This window comes from Halichoeres trimaculatus, unplaced genomic scaffold (assembly GCF_033239565.1).
Source record: "Halichoeres trimaculatus isolate MK-OKI-2021-1 unplaced genomic scaffold, fHalTri1.1 fHalTri1_scaffold_8, whole genome shotgun sequence".
NCBI lineage: Eukaryota > Metazoa > Chordata > Actinopteri > Labriformes > Labridae > Halichoeres > Halichoeres trimaculatus.
Window position 1 is genome coordinate 21,187,507 of NW_027437186.1, and position 17,976 is coordinate 21,205,482.

The window sequence follows — 17,976 nt, forward strand, 5'->3', positions numbered from 1 at the left end:
CTGTAGAGTTTGAGCGGCGATACAAGATCACACTGTCACTGCTGGAAGACTGAGTAAAGGTAAATATGATACTGGTAGGGATGCAGATCAAACTATTAATTTCTATTTATCAAATCAGGATTTTTTTTCAACCAAAGATTTTTTTCTGTCTTCACTTATTTTGTTTTATATTTGATGCTTATGTTTTCCATTTGTCATAATAATTTTATTGCTGTTAATGTTATCACTGATTTAACTGAACAGTGCTTTGGTTTCGATGCCCAACATATGAAATAGTAAGAATACTCAAAATAAAGCTGCAGTTGTTGTAAATTTGTTTAGGTCAAAGGTCAACCTTTACACTGAATCTTTCCTGCACAGCTTTAGTCGGCCGATACTGCTACAGTGAGTGAGGTATCATAGTGCAGCCGAGTGGCAGATGGGCAGGGTTGTTGCTGGTTCAAAGGTCCACACTCGGATGTGTTTATCTCCACACCAACACAGAGGAGCGCGGTTTAATTCAAACATCACGCTCAGGATCCATTAATCCCATCTAGTGATATGATAGGAAGCTAGATGGGATACATCTCCACCAATACCATTAGTGGTAATGTTATTGTGATAATACCTATGGTACTTTGGTGCTGTGTGTGAATGTTTGTGAGTGAGTATGTGTGGGTGTATATAGGGTAGTTCTGAATAATCTGGTCACAGATCCAGCCTGTGATGATTGATAGGCTATGATAAAGCTGGAGTGATTGAGATGTTAGGTCAAAGGTCAGAAACTGTGTGCTTATGATTAGAGCTTGGGGAGTTTAGACAGACAACATGCAACAAAAATATGAGATGATACATGGTATTTCACTGCAGAAATAGGTATTAGGCTCTTAAAATTTGGGTGAACCCCTATTTAAAATGCAGAAACTCAGCTTGAAAAATAAAAATTAATATCCTGAAAATGAATCCAGTGTAATATGCTATTCTTGTTTGCAACAGTGAAATTACTGTTGCACTGTATATGTGCGATTTTCAGAATATATTTAGCATGGCTGTGGTGTAGCTTGTTCTATACCCACAATTTGCTTCTGTTTGGGTAACTTTTTAAAAACCACTCTACCAAGTTTAAAATATACAGAACAAACCAAGAAATCTGAGCAGTTGTTATCAGTTTTTTGTCATCCTATTCTTAAAAAGGAGACTTTGTAAAGCACTTCCAAACATCTGTAATAATTCTTGAGTGAGCACCTCTCAGGACAGCAGTGTGTAATCTACGTCCAGGTTTGTGGTCAGCGAATGCATCTGTCCTCTATGCCCTCCTCCTCCTTCCTTATTTTTCCTTCCTCCCCACACCTGTCTCATTGTTGTGAAGAGACGCTCTTATCCCTTCTTCCTGATTCACTTATGCTCTGTTTTCACTGCCCTTTACCCTCACAACAATCTGTAAGACCACCCAGGTCCCTGCTGTGTTGGCCTAAGGTTCATATTTAGCAGAAAATCAAATCATGGTTTGACTTTTTCTATTGGTCAGCATTCAGGCCAAAAATTGAGATTTCTAAATGTTAAATATAAACAAGATGCTTTATATATACATATTGAAACAGCTTATGTAATGACTTTAAGTTGATTAGCCCCCTGTTACAAGGACCCTAGGATGTTTGTGTTTTTTTCAACACCATCAGGAATTAGGAGAAACCATTAACCCATAGCTCCAACACCTGTAATCTCCAAGCAGCATCCCCAGCTATGGAGAGCTCTTCTTGGAGGTCTCGATGGGGAACAAGCCCTGGATGATTGTGGCTGTGCTGCTTGTATAGCGTGCAGTATGTGTAGGAGCCTGGGGCACCTTCTCCAAGAAAGAATGGTAAATAAAATGGATGCAAGTATGGGAGGAGCAGAAAAGCCTAAGGAGGAGAGGAGGAAAAAGAGGAGGAGAGTGTCCTCAGTGCTAATTAGCCACCTAGCACAGGCCCTTCCTCAAAGAATACCATGATGGTGAGGACTGCACACACTGAAGCACCGGGCTGTGTTGTGGGGGGTATAGCATCTTCTGAGTGTTAGGTAATTGGAGCGTTGTACCTCTAGTGAAAACTGCTGATTTCATAGGAAGTGCTAACAGGACCTTTGTGTGCCATGTTTCCCTTTTCCAGGGAGCCAGCGGGGCCAGACACAGAGAGCTCTGGGCCCTATAGTGGGAACAGAGCCCAGCCATACCTGAGTAGGGCCAGCTCCAGCGGTAATGAACCTCTTCACATGGCCGTTCACCCAAAAGAAAAAAGAGGTGGATAAAGAAAGGAGGGCTGAGAATGAGGAGGGGGTGCAGCCTAATTTCGCAGCCAGAGAATAGCAGGTGGGACAAAAGGTCTAGCTTGAGGAGCAGAGGTGGGGGGGGTGGAGGGTGTGTGTGTGTGGGGGGGCTTTATTAGTGGTATTCTCCTGCCCCATTTACACCATCTCTCTTCTCGGCAATGGAGCACTTATCACAAGTGTACCCATCCAGCTCACCAATAGAAACAAGCAAACGCTATCCGTCAATGTTTACCATTAAGGATCTGTCATTTGCAGATCCACCATATGTGGCAGATTAATGGGATGCAGGCCTCCCTCTCTCTCTTTCTCTCTAGTGCTCACCCAACAAACCGTGTGGCTAAACTCAGTGTTACTCTGAGAAACAGAGACTGACAACAAGACATGGAGAATTAAAACAAGGGGTAGAAAGAGGAGTGAAATGATGATGTCAACTACAACGTAGCACATGCAGATTTGGACAGTTTACATTACACAGTTGATTTCTTATTATGACTGTTAATCACAAATTTTGATAAGCTGAATCACTGCGAACCCAACATTTGTGCCTTCCTGCAAACTAGAAACAAAGACACAACTATAAAATCAAAATTTGGAATACAAAGTGTGTTGCTTGTTATATATATATATAAAAAGGGTAGGAGTGTTTTGTCACCACTTTTCATTGTTTCTCATATTATATAACAAGTGTGCCCAGGGAAACAGTGTCTTAGAGCATGCTTCATCAGGTTCTTGTTACAATATAGCTTACAACTCCGTCTCCTAGAAACAATGTTTACATCCTACTAATTTGTTTTTCCAATTATGTTATGGTAAAACACATAATCCCTGCTTGGATTGTGTTTACAGGCACCGTTTCTCAAGTGAGAGAAGAGCTTTATTTCTCCACCAAGTGCATGACTGTAACACCAGCCACAAGGTTTTCTTAGGCTTGGCCTTTCTCAACCTTTGACCAAATCCCGTGAGTGCCTGTAGTGTAGTTTAAATGTTAACATGCTATAGTTGAGGAATATGAGTTACAATGTTGAATAATGTGCATTTTACTCATACATTTGGCATCAATATTTTGTACAATATTTTTGTACTTCGAAAATTTGGTTGAAGTTGAAGAACACAGGAGTTTCTAAATGCTGCCATTCCAAGCATCCCTTCTTGGTGCCTGTGAGGTACGCTACTCGCTACTTGCAAGATTACTGCTCATACATCAGGATAGAGAATTTGAATGAACAAAAACCTAGATATATATCACCTTTATTCATTCATTTTTTTGTCCTTTTTTTTTCTTAATAATGCTTTTAGGCACATCACAGCCACTTACTTGCTTTTGTAATAGAATAGGTTATGTATACTGGCTTTAAATGATGAGTTTTCAAAGTACAGTCAATGTTAAACCGTTGTCTCTCTTTTGCAGGTCATGTTAAGTCTGGGTACCTAGTGGTCTTGCACTATTTTAAAGTAAATTTAGAAAAATAGATTACCTGTTTTCAGTGGCACAGCAATATTCTGATATATCAGCTCCACTCTTTGCACCCTGATTGGCTACAGCTGTGGTTTTTTAAACTGTTTTTCAACTCAAAAATTTGCGAAACACACAGGACTTAATAAACAAGTATCAATAACATCTAAAGAAACATATTGTATGCAAAAATGTCACAAATCAAAATATAAGTTGCTTTTATTTTAGTCCAACCCCCCATTTCCTAAAGTTTACGCCAACCCCCCTCAACCCCCTTTAACATCCTCATAGAGTCAGGATCCCCACTGTGTAAAACACTTTAACCTCAGGTGTATTAATAATTTCGGCTATCTAAGTGTCAGGACAGCAACCTTAAACTTCACACAGACAGTGGCCAAGCAGACAAAGCAGCTTGGCCACAGACTTGTAAAGGTGTTTAAAGGAACATTACACACCTGTAAAGAAAAGGCACAAACCTAAACAGTTTTAAAAGAGGAAAGCTCTCTTTAATCTGGCAGATACATAACTGAATAGGAACAGACGTGCAAGTTTGTTGTTGTTTGCCTACCCATAAATTAGGTAAAAGCACAGAAACTCATAAAAGATAAACTGTAGTACAGACTAGTACAGCATAGACTTTGACAAAATGTAAGAACTACAAGTTCTGCAAGAGCAGAAGGTTCAGCAAATTTATCTTTAAACAATCCCAAAACTTTGGAACAAAACTTTTTCATGAACAACTAAATGAACAAGTCGTTTACCTTGTTTGTATTGTCCTGTTGTCTTTTCCAATTTTACTGCACCATTCAATTTTACATTAAGCAAATGTATGAGACACTGGCTTACTGTCACCATTTTTGATTAAGTGTGGTCTGTACCCAGACTTAAACACACACACACACACACACTCACACTCACATGCACACTAGTCAAAGCAAAGCAGCCAAGCAGTTGTTGAGACCCTGACTTCTTTTCCCTAAATGCACACTGCACATCTTTGTCAGTTGAATGGTGGCCCTCTGTGCAAGAAGAGGAAGAGGAAGAGAGAGGAACCAGAGCGAGGGTGAAACTCAGGTGGTCCTGACTCTGTCTTTCTTTCTCCTTTTCTGTTGGACAAACATCTCTACACTGTGGTCTGTCCGACTGTCTGTCTGTGTGGCTCCAGGCTGTTTCTGCCCATTCAACAGGCAACTAAAGTAAGAAAATGGAAGAGGGGGTGAAGGAGGGAACGGAAGGAGGGAAGGGCACACAAATCTTGGAGTTCTCTTTTTTTTGTTTTGCTCTTCCTCCGAAAACCAACACAAAAAAATCACACAGAAGAGAGATGTGTTCCTTTTCATGACCCCCTTCCTATCCCTCGTAACCCCCAAGCAAACACACACAGACACACACACACACTCACACTCACACACACATTCTTACAGAAGAGGTTCTTTCTTAACTACGACTTCTCTAACCAGTGTCACAAAGACCCCCTGCTCCTTGGCCTGTGCCCAAGAGACCACAAGGTCTGGCTTTGTGTGTGTGTGTGTGTGTGTGTGTGTGTGTGTGTGTGTGTGTGTGTGTGTGTGTGTGTGTGTGTGTGTGTGTGTGTGTGTGTGTGTGTGTGTGTGTGTGTGTGTAAGAGGCGAAACCTCCCCACAAATTAGTCCACATGGAGAGTGATAGGAGGATAGATGAAGACAGAGACCACATGACAAGAGATAGGGGACAGCGAAAGGGAGGAAAGGGAGGAGTGGGCCAGGAGGGGTTCACAAGTGGAGAGAGGAGAGGGATGGTGGAGGGATGGGAGAGGCCAACCTGCTCCAGGAGTTATCACTCATTTCCAAACAAGAGAGAGAGGGAGATGAAGGAGGGCCAGAGGGAGGTAATGAGCATGAGAGGCCAGACTTCCCAGAAGTTAGCCCTCATTTCCGTTGTGCTTTTGTGCCCCAATGGCCTCCCTCTGAGGGGCTCTGATGGCTATTGTTGATGTCAGACTGGCCGAGAGGAGAGGAGAGGAGAGGAGAGGAGAGGAGAGGAGAGGAGAGGAGAGGAGAGGAGAGGAGAGGAGAGGAGAGGAGAGGAGAGGAGAGGAGAGGAGAGGAGAGGAGAGGAGAGGAAGTAAAAACTTTTTCTGTTTTTTAATCACAAGAACTTATGGCTAACAACATACTGTGGATGTTTGACAAGAAGAAAAGACACTGTGCAAGAAGGACTGATTTATTTTGTGTTGATCTTCAACTCATTAAAAAAAGACTAACTGTAATTCATTAGTGAAATGTCTCCGTTTTATTATCATAGAGACCCAAATACTTGGCAACAGAAGTGGAGAAAAAAAATCACTGAACAGGTAGAAACCAAAAGCATGTAACGTATAACTTGGCAAACAGCAATCTGCTGGGGTAGGATGGGGTAGGTTAATGGGAATAAAAGAGGCAAGAAGTGAGAGTTGCACTGGCATGTCCAGAGGTGGGGTGGAGGTGGCACTGGCCCACCCAACAATCTGATTTGGACTATGTTGCTACCAGCTGTTAGCATTTTGTACACTTTTTTGTTGTTGCATGGGTAGACAGGCTTTTGCTTCAGCTTTTTTGAATTGTGTCTAGGACGAAACTCTTCCCATGGAGTCATAAAAGAAATACCCTTAGGATTTTTGTTGTCACACAGTTGTCATATTTCTCAAAGTAAAAAGAAAATACTCATAAATGTGACATTTGTATGATGTTTAAACATGGTCAGATACTAGATGCCACCTCTGCATAAGTGAGTACCCAAGAGGGACCACCCTGGTCAAAACAGTTTGGACACGTTCCTTGTATAAAGACCAACAGAAAGAGATACAGGTAGACAATTAGCTGTAAATGTAGCATTGAAATAGTAATAATAATACTTAAAAGTAGGGATGCACGATATTATCGGCACAATATCGGTATCGGCTGATAAAAGCTTAAAAACACGTTTATTGGTATCGGCAGATATGAAAATTTCTGCCGATACGCAGAGCCGATAAGGTGCTATTCAGTTAGGATTATTATTATTTTCCATCTGAAAAATAAGCTCCTTAAATAAAATGTAGCACTTCATTTATTTGCACTGCAGAGCTCTTTGTCTGTCACCAGGTTGTTACAGTAGCTCTAAAATAATCAAATGCAACTTGGTTATGTTTAAAAATACATTGTACATTTAAAGTTCATGTGATCTAAAGAAATGATTTTTCTGTATTTCAATACTGAATGTCTTGAGTTTGAAAAAATAACACATTTCTTATTTATGGTAAAATCAAATGTTTTTTGTCTTGTTTTATGTGTGTTTCTTAAACAAATAAGACCGTCACAATAAGAGTAACATATAAATTCCAGTACAGGATAGACTTAGCTTTCTTTACAGTGAAAAAAAAAACAAACAAACTTGTGATTATCGGTATCGGCCAAAAGGGGTTTCGATATATTGACATATCGGATATCGGCAAAAATCCAATATCGTACATCGCTACTTAAAAGAACGCTACAGATTTGTATATAAATGGTGAAATTCAAACCAGTTTGATGGAATATATATGCTGACTTCAGTGCTGGCAATGTCATCACTGAATTGCTCCCAGTTAAGCTCACATGCTTGTGGCCTTGCAGGATATCATCCTCCCATATTCAGCTCATTATCTCCATAACATGCAACCGTTTCTTTCTATGATCCCATTTTACTCTGTTACCAATCTCACAGCAAAGACAGAAAAGGCTGTTAGATGATCCCAAAATATGGCAGAGCATGAAATAAACCAGGACTTCTCTTTGGCCTTGCATCTTTTGGTGCAATTAAATCAGACATACCTGCTGAGAGTTCCGGCTATATTTCACACCACTCTCAGTCCAAAATGATCCAAGCAAATCTTACAACTCCATTTATCTGCAAGAGCAAAGTACATTATCCTTCGGCACAGGGGGAGGGTATGTGCATGTCATTGTTGTGCAGTAAGTTGCAAAAGGGAATGGAGATCTATACTGAAATGTCACAGCAATCAACCACCTGTCAAAGGGGTAATTTGACCGTGTATTGGGCTGCTAGATGGACAGATACATATTGTAGAGGGATGGGAATGTGTGACGTGATAGAGAGATACCTTGTAAATGTAGGCTCAATGAGGAGAAGCTGCAAAGAAAACTGGAAGGCAGTTATAGATCTACTGGAGATACAGTGCAATGACCAGAAAAATCAGACAGACAAATTCATGGTTGAGTAAATATTAAGACACATCTACAAACAGAATGTATGGCTCTAAAGAGTTCTTATGAGCTGAGAGCAGGACTGACAAAAGGCCGAACAGTCAGACATACAGACAGGTTCATGTCACAGAGAGCTGATGGACAGCTTTGACTGACAGGCAGACAGACAGGTCTGTGGCAGCCCAGTCAGTCCCATTATGGCGCAGGGGTGTTCCCTCTACAGTGGAAGCTGTCACTCCTCTATCGCTCAAATGACAAGCCACTCTAGCCGGGGACGCGCTGCAACGGGCTGAGAAAGCATGTCATCTTTTTCTTTTCTTCCCCCCTCTCGGCGATGTCTCGCTCGATAAAGGAGCAGCCATGAGAACAATGGGAACGACGGACGAGAAAAGGACAGAGAAAAGACAGAGAGATGGGGGAGAGGGCGAGAGGGAGAGAGAGCGAGACGGGGCGTTTTGACATCTGAATTACATTTCTATCGCCTCAGACACGAGAGAAGAATGGAGGAACGAAAGAAAGAAGGATAGAAGAGAGGGTTGGGAGGGAGGCGGGACGGCAAACCATCACTTAGATGTTTATTTTAACTTCACTGTATTTGGCTGGCATCTAAAAAACTCAAACCTCTGTGCCTGTGACATGTACTCTGTGAATGTGGCTGTGAGGGAAGAAGCGAACAGAAAAGTGATATTCGTGTTATTTGACAAGAGGAACAAATGTAGGGGAATTTGGTTTTGAGGCGGTTTTTCAAGAATCAGTAACTTGGAGAGTTTCACACACAAATACCACACATGAGGCACTGCAAAAGTGACAAACATGACAGCAGGCTCCGAGGATGACTGAGAGGAGATAACTGACACTACCCCTGCATGTTCAGCACAAGTCCTTTTTTTTTTTTTTTTTTTTTTTTAGCTCTGCCTCAGGACAGTTTGGCAACACAAAAAACTGTCCTGTAGCTGTATCAGGTGAAGTAATGTTTGGATGCCATTTTTTTTCCCTGTCCTGATACTGATACAGATACCAATATGGATATGGATACTGACACCGATACCAGTGCTGATACCAAAGTATTGTCTCCAGAGTATCCAAAGAGACCTGTGATTGTGTCCATCTGTATATGCTTGTTATCTCCACATGATCGTTTGCATCCGAACTTTGATTGTTACTCTTGCCCATGTCTGATTTCACATTTTAATCCAGTTTTAAAAGCTAATACAGACACAAATGTCCTTACCAATAGGGGTATCAGCATTGATGGCGATATCAGTACCCATATAGGTATTGGTATTGCAGCGAACAACCTTTATCAAGCACTAAAATAAGTTCATCTGTGGTTCATGTGGTGCAAGAGGACAACAAAAGCCAAGGGGGTAAGAATGAGCCTCCATCTATTCACTTATTCAGAAGATCCTCGCCCCCCTCTTCCATCTAATTATCCCATTGCTTGCTTTTCTCTCCCACTTTTAACTTGTCACATATCTATACTTGTGTGTGGAGCGGAGTGTGTGCATGTGCATATGTAAATAGGAAAAGTGAGCGTGTGTGTGTGTGTGTGTGTGTGTGTGTGTGTGTGTGTGTGTGAGTGTGTGAGACACCCAGCCCTCTATAACCTCATTAGAATCTTTCAGGTCCTGCTGTGCACCCATCCACACACACTCACTGTGCTTTGATTTCTCAAAGTCTAAAGATGTCAATCACCTGCCTCCCCCCTAGTCAGAGCAGGGGAATTCATACACGCCGGCACACGCACACAAACACAGTGCACACACGCGCACACACACACACTTACACTATCCATCAATGTCCTCCTCCTCCCACTCCCCTCCATCTCTCTCCCACTCTCCCTCGTCACTCCCCCTCAGCCGTTCCACTATTTGAGAGTAATTTCATGTGCCAGCGTGGTGCATAATACACTTTTAATGGACAACTAATTCTCTGCCATTACTTCGTCAACATGATTACGGGATCTGCCGCTTGCAATCCTGAGGAGTTGGGCCCAGGCTTTTTAAATATACACAAGACATTAATGTCTCTCTATTCAGCTTTACATCAGGGGATGTCAGCCATTTACATAATGCTGCCATTGAGGTCTGTGACAGCCACTCTCTCTCTCTTTTCCTCTCTCACTCTCTCCCGCTCCTGCCCTGGCTCTATTTTTCGACATGATTTCTTTCCACAAAGGCCCTCAGAGCACTGCCTTTTCCCTTCTGCCTCTCCCTCTCTCCTGCTCTCTGAATGCTTGCACTTTGCACAGATGTCATGGAATAGACGGTGGTGAGAGAAGGAGGGAGGGAGAGAGGAGGAGAGATTAGGCAAGGTTGGTTTTTCTAAAGGGGTGTGAATGGGGAAAGTTGCCTTTCCATCACCTGTACAAAGACAGGATATCAGAGAATAAAAAGGAATGAGTGTATAATTTGACCACTTAAATGGCTAGTTCATTAGGCCTGTCAGGATAGCACTTCTCTGCCTGTCGGGAGGCATGGCAGATATGCAAATCTGTTCCTGGCTGTAGACTGTTCTGCTTTTGCTTGCTGTTTTTTAGGAAAAAAAATACAGGATCTGCATTAGATAATGAATCCGTAAGAAACCTTTGTTGCATGATTCTTAGGGCCGTCAAACAACTAGTTATTATGGTTAACCCCCATGATCCACCATGGTTAACTAAAAGTTCAAGGCAAATTGCAAAATGCACTTTTCTTTTGAATCTCTTTTTAATACTTAAATATGCTTGCTTCATGTAAACTTATGTCTATTATTAAAACAATCCATACTAGAAAAGCTCTCAGAGAGCGCAGACCTCCACCAAGCATATTGTGATTGCCACGCAACACTTTAGTCCTACTTTAATGTTATACTTCCTTTCAGCAGACTGTCTGCTACAATTTGGTGTTAGTTGCAGGTTTGTGCAATAATTTGTTTCCTTACAGTGTTGAAAATTATGATGAACCAGTACATATTTCATATTCTGGATCTTAGTATCAAGAATATTGCCAGGATCTGGATCATCTGTCAGAAATTATGGTGACTTTGTCTTGTATTGTTTTGCAAAGCAATCCGATCATTTATCGTGGAGTTATATACACATATGGTGAAAAAAAACCTATCTAACTAGGATAAAGAATCTTTAAAAAAAACAACCTGGATCCAGATGGTGATCTGGTTCACCTCCAAAATTTAATCACTTCTTCCGTATCCTGTTTTAAATGTTTCCTGAAAATTTCATCCAGATCCGTTTGTTACTTTTTGAGTTATGTTGTTCACAGACAAAGTCCAGAAGGTTTTACAGAATGATCTCCATGCTCAAAAAAAAAAAAAAAAGAAAGAAAATAAAATAAAAGAAAAGAATACTCAGAGTAATTGTATGGTCCAACTTTATGCTTGTAAAGTTGTCCAAACATCCTCTGCTTTTAATGAGCAGCCCAATGCGAATCAGGCACACTGTAATAAAGTACATCAGTCAGTTAATTTCATGTCACTGAATGGTCATTCCCTGGACTCTTCACACTCAAGCCATTAATCTCACACAGTATAATTTTGTCTAACCTTAAACGAAAGAAAATAATGCCACACTGGAGAGTTCCTGATAGGTACGAGTAGACAACTCTGAGAGAAAGAGGGCCCTCTTCATAAGCTCTGTGACTTGAGAGAAATTTGGTGCTCATCATACTCCAAAGGTTAGGTTGTTTACCATTACAGTAAATGTTGGTCTAGAAAGTACTATCTTTAGGGCCCTGAAGCTGCATCTGTCATCATAAGACCCGTTTCTTTGCCCATTTCTACTTAAGGAGGTTCGTTTCTGCTTGCCTTCCATAAAAGAGTCCATGTAACCCCATAAATAGGAAATAGATGTTGCAGAAAACAAAAACATCTAAAACAATCAGCACCTACAAGGTTCACAAAAAAGAGAGGTCTGCTTCATACAATACACACACATACACAAACACAGCGCCCTGATGACAGAGGAAACATTTTAACTCTGCTGGCAGGAAGTTCAGTCAGTGTCTGAAGTCCGACACTGAACATAATAAAAGCCTCCATCCGGTTTAGGTACCTTTTAGCCCTGGTACACAGCATTGCGTGCAGTGTTTGTACAGTGGGGTCTCCTGCTAAATCAAAGCCACCAGCGTTGTTATTGTCTCCGCAGGGACGTTTCCTATTGAGCTCTGTTTGATGTGTGGGAGCAGGCCACTATTGGCCACTGGGGCCAAATACAGGAAGTTGTCTTTCATGTTGTTGGACGCCATTTTGTCAGGTCAAGGCTGGTTTATGAGTCTCTCAGGAGCAGTGAGAGTTTGGCAGTAATTTGGTCTCTGGGAAATAGAACAAGAGTGGCAAGTCTTTGTAACATTTTGGTAACAAGATATTAAAAAAGGATTGCATGAGTCAGGCTAACGGGCCAGAGGGGCATTAAATTTAATGGAGGTGTACCCATAGACTGTATAAAACATAGATGAAGCATCCGCAACCTCACCTGTCTATTCCTAACACCTTGAAATGAAACCTATCCGCAGTCGCAGCCACGGTCGCTATGTGTACATGACTTTCGGTCTTTCTGCAGCCAGCCTCAAGCGGATTCTCGACCAACAGCGACTTCTAGCACTGCATAGGCTTCATTTTTACTGACTGGATGTTGCCCCTTGATTAAGCTCAAACGGCTGTTTAAAGGCGTACATCGTGCAATGCATTTCTGTTTGAGACGAAATATGCAAAGACAGTGGACAGTCCTTTGTAAAGGCAGCGATGTGTAGCCATACAGCAAATTTAGATTTAGGAGACATTCGTTTTTTTTTTTAGTGGACAGATGAGATAAGGGAGGCAATCAAAGTCTCAAAATGGCACGGCTCACTTTTTAAATTTGATTCGCTCTTGACTTCTTTGTGTCTGGGTCCTTCCAAGATATGTCTAGTGAAATGATGGAGTTCATAAACTGCTTTATGAGTGATACATCGAGGTACTGGGGCATTGCTGTGGTGCTCATTCCACAAAGCAGCTTTCACATTGCTTATTTTTTTCTGAGGTTTTCTACTGTGTGCACGGAAACACCACACGTATTTACTCTGTTCAAGATCGCCACACTTTCCCTTTCTGCTTGTTTATCTGATTTTATAGCTTATAACAGCGTTATTATAAAAAATCTTAATTTTGTCCGCTGAAAAATTTATTTCTTTATCTTCTCTGAGTTACACTGTTGCTGCTCACCGGGTTTATTGATGTTTAAGAGTGGTAGGGATGCACAGTCGAACCGTGTTGGATGGGGTTTTCCTGGAGGTTCCCCTTAATTATGACGTCATTTGCACTTGTGTTGCTTCCATAGTGTAATTAGGGTCCTTTTTAGTTAACTGGCTGATTATTTGCATTGTACGGAAGTTAGGACTAACGGTTCTGTTCTTTTAACCACTAAATGTGCATACGGGCCAGGATCTGTAAATTTTGGCTGGAGCTCTTTATTAACCCTCTGAACAAACAACAAAATGATTAATACATCCCTCTCCTACCAGGTTGCCGGCCATAGCGCCTGTCACTGAATGTTCATTGTTTGTCCGAGTGAGTGGAGGGGGTGTGGCTTAGCCATAGGTCAATTGTCCCTAATGGAAAGACATATAATAGCAAGAGAGTATGAAGGCCATATACCAGCTTAACAGTGAGAGTACTTTTCTTGAGAAAATGGATGAAAAAGCCTCCACTAAGAACTTGTGTGTGTGTGTGTGTGTGTGTGTGTGTGTGTGTGTGTGTGTGTGTGTGTGTGTGTGTGTGTGTGGTGCACAGTTGGGGGGCTGCGTTGACTACCACAAGGTGGGAAACGTGTGTGTCCTGATGTCCAAAGAGCGGTGTGTGTGTCTTAGTAATGGTCCAGTACAGTCTACAATTTGTCACTACTGCCACCATTAAAGCCATGCTGTACTCACCATAAATGCAAGCACATGTACACTCATGTGCAGATCAAGATAAATACAGCAGACACACAACACTGTGAGTCCATATCTGTGTTAGTCGTTCTTGGATGCTGTAAGCTGTTTGTGTGATGAGATAACTAAATGTTTGTTGAACCGAACATTTAGTTTTGTGTGTGTGTGTGTGTGTTATAATGCCTTGAATCAGAGGACAGGGCAGTGGATAGAGCAGGAAATAGGGTGAGAATGGGGAGTTATGGGGAAACAGGCTGCGGGATGGGTTCAAACCTGAGCCACCTGTTAGGCTATGTCTGTTCCCCTCAAATACTATAAAAAACAAACAAACAAAAAAAAAACAGCAAAGAGTCGACAATGTCAGGGCAAGCATCCAAATGTTAAGGATATGTATTTAACCTTAAGGTGAGGCAGCAGCCTGCTGAGAATCTGCTGCTGTTATCAGCCCACTGGGCCAGCTAACTTGCTTGTAATAAACAACCAATAATGCTGATAATTAGTGCAGCAGCACTCTAACTTGAGTAATTTTGTAATTTGTTTTTGCAAAATGATCTGCCAGGTCATCCAGCAGACATTTATTTAAAACTTGTTAATTTGCTGCAATGGAGAGGTAGATAGAAATCACAATGGATTGCTTAAGTCATTTCATTCATTTCTTGGGGAGCTTGAGTTTATGACACAAAGAGGTGGATCAACCAGTCCAACTTGGCCATTCCTGAACCCAAAGATTGTTTCCACTCCTTTCTCATTCAGGATTCCTGTTTTCCAGCATTGAAGCAGGGACTGGGGTTAAGCAAAGTGATAACAATCCTCCGGCAATCTGCAAACTTAATTGAAATATTTTGCTTTATTATATATCCATTTCACACATCCACTTGCTCAAGTTGCACTGGAGGCATTTCGTCATTCTGCTTTGGCAGGCTCACAAAAGAAAAACTTTTGAACAAAGAGCACTAAAGTTACAACAGTAGCACTTTTCCTTGCCATCCATGTGAAAAATTAATTGATGAAATTCTGATACAACCACTGCCCTTCTCAAAATGACTTTCCTAATGTGACTGCTCATATAATATTGTTTTGACTTGCGATGCTCTGCGATGGCATCTGCGGCTGTGAGACAGTGACAGGTAAAAACACATGCTATATATGATAACAGACATTTCAATGAATAGCTGAACAGTGCCATTAAAGGGGTGAGGGGTGTGGAGCTATGCAGATCACCAGGCAATAGAAAGATGATATTGCTATTACCAGGTGTTGACACATGAGATTACATTTACATTTTCATCCAATGGAAACCTAAACACAGACTGTTGTTTGTGTGAGTTAGCAACAAGGCGTGAATACCAAAACAGTAATCAGTGTGGAGAATAACTTTTTGAAAATTGCATTGTGAAACATGGAAAACTCTGACATCTTTTCCTTTCTTCCCCTCCGCCCATCTAATCTCTTTTAGTGTCTCTTTTCTATCTTCAAAAACTGACTCTCATCCTTCACCTCCTTATGCTTTTCATCCGACCCACTCTCGCTCTCTGGCGCCTGAATAGGTTGTCGGCGAGCGAGTTCTCTGTGTTTGTGTTCTGTGTTGTCAATGGCAATGGCGTTATCAATTAGTGCAGCAGTGGGAGCCCAATTAACAGCATCAAACAGCTAATTAATAGAGCTGTGTGAGTTAGCAGCACACAACAGCACGCTGCATGACTCTGAGCTACCACTGCCACATTATAGCATGAGCACGCTGCAGGGGACACAGGGCTATACAGTAGCAGTCATGTGCACCCATACACACACAAACACAAGCATACATTCAGATGTATACATACACATTTGTGTGTAACTAAGTACTAATTTCTTCAGGAAGATATACCAATTTATCTTCAAACATGTTAAATTAAAGACTACAATTAAGGCCTCATGCATGATCAATTAAAACAAGATTGAAAATCTAATGATGACAATAAGTAATGGATTACATGTATATCATAAACTGCAGGCCTCATGCAGTGGTGTGGGACACCACAAACAACATAAGCGGATGAATTAGACTTAATCACCAACTTGTTGTGGACAAAACATGCATTTAAAAAAAATAGTAATGTGCAATCTGTGTTCACCATCACAGAAAAGTGTTTTTGTCCTGTTTATGGCTGACTCATGATTTAAGAAAATTTTCTTTGAGTAACTTTTTCTGAGCCGGCTGAATTTGGTCGCTTTTCTTTTTCTGGCTAGTGTAACATTAATTCATCCATCTTTCACTTTATTACTTCGATATGAAAGCAAAAAGCTAAAAAAAAAAAAAAAAAAATCACAGAAAAGCGAGATGGGCTGAAATCAAACCAGGTCATTGTGTGAGGACACAGCATCTGAACTGATGGAGCTCACTCCACCAGGTGAGCAAACAAGGCACCCCCATAACGGTGTGTTCACCAGAATGCTGCTGCATCCAGACATCAAGTTAGTGAGAGAAGAGAGGGAAGCTCTGATGTTATTGTAGTAAAACAAAAGCTTGGTGTACAGCCTACAGAACTCTTCACACTTCTTTTAATGTCCTGTCCCTATTTTTGAAATCTACGTTAATGCATGAATAACAACAAGTGAAAACAAATTCTGTTTCAACTGGTTTTTAATAATTTTAAAGAACTACATCTTTACAAGGTAGAATGTTCAAGAAAACAGAAAGCCATTTCAAACATTTATGACATTTTATGAGCAAAAAAGTGTTATTTGAATAAAAAAAATGAGTTATTTGAATAGTCTATATTATGAATAATACTTAACCCCAAATGGATGCCCGTGAAAACAAAAAGAAAGATTGTAAGGACAACCTTTTAAGATCATATTGTACCGCTACAACATCTCCTGGAGGTGGTAATGCATTTTGTGAAAAAAAAAAAAATCTTAAATTGATAACCCAGTACGGCTTGAATAGGCCAAGTAGGCATTTTTGCCTGATGACTTAAGTGGGATAGAGTTGGCACTCATGTTTCCTATCGCTGGCACAGGAAAGCTGCAGGGGAATTGGGCCAGAAGCTGCAACAAGTAAAGTGCTCAGCTTTTGCCTCTACAGCTGGGCACTTGTTTAAATTACAGACAGCTCTACAGATAAACAGCTCACTAGTCCTGACTGGCAGACACCCAGAGTAGAATTCAGAGAGCAAAGGTAATCACAAACACGATATAATAGGTACAAGCAAATAGAACGAAACAATGAGAGACACATTTACTGCAAACACACATTCAGGGCAACTAAGAGCTGGCTCTTTTGATTTATGCCAATATTTTGGGGGGTTCCAATATTTTCAGTGCATACTTAGCTAAATCCATTGGAGCCAAAGGAGAACTCAAGGCTAGTAGACTCTCAACAGATGACAGTCTGCCAGGGCCAAAGGCTAGACTCAAGCTGGAGCAGAGGATTCTCCTTCTGCAGGAAAAACCCGAGCCAGAGCCCTGCAGCTCAGGGTCTGAACTCAATGGTGGGAGAAGTGGCCGCACTCATGGCGAGTCAGGGACAAACACACACACACACACAAGCACACACACACACACACACACACACACACACACACACACACACACACACACACACAGATAAGCAAAGAGGCATGGGAATTCATAGGAAAATTCTGGAAGGAACCAACATCCTTACTCTCATTACTCAGAGCTCAACGTTCAGAGTTAAAAAATAATGGGTATTAGAGGCAGAGGGGCAACATTCAGAATTTAAGAAATGCAATTCTTTCCAGTCCCTGTCTTTCCCACACACACACACACACACACACACACACACACACACACACACACACACACACACACACACACACACACACACACACACCCTCAATCACTCACTCAGGTTGTGGTTATGGCTTAGGGAACACTCCAGCTCCATTCAATCAAACCGAGTACTCAGACTGAATCAGCTAAAGGTTAATTGCACCAATGTCCTTGTGCACATATGGACAGGAAATGTGTGCGTGTGTGTGTGTGTGTGTGTGTGTAAGGATGAGTGTATCTGTTGAAACCCTTACCTAAACGCAATACTGAAGCAAAATGCCTTATTGTGGCTGAAGGATTAGTGTGGACATAATCTATGTACATTTCTCCCTGAGGAGGCAGACAAGAGGCTGCTGGA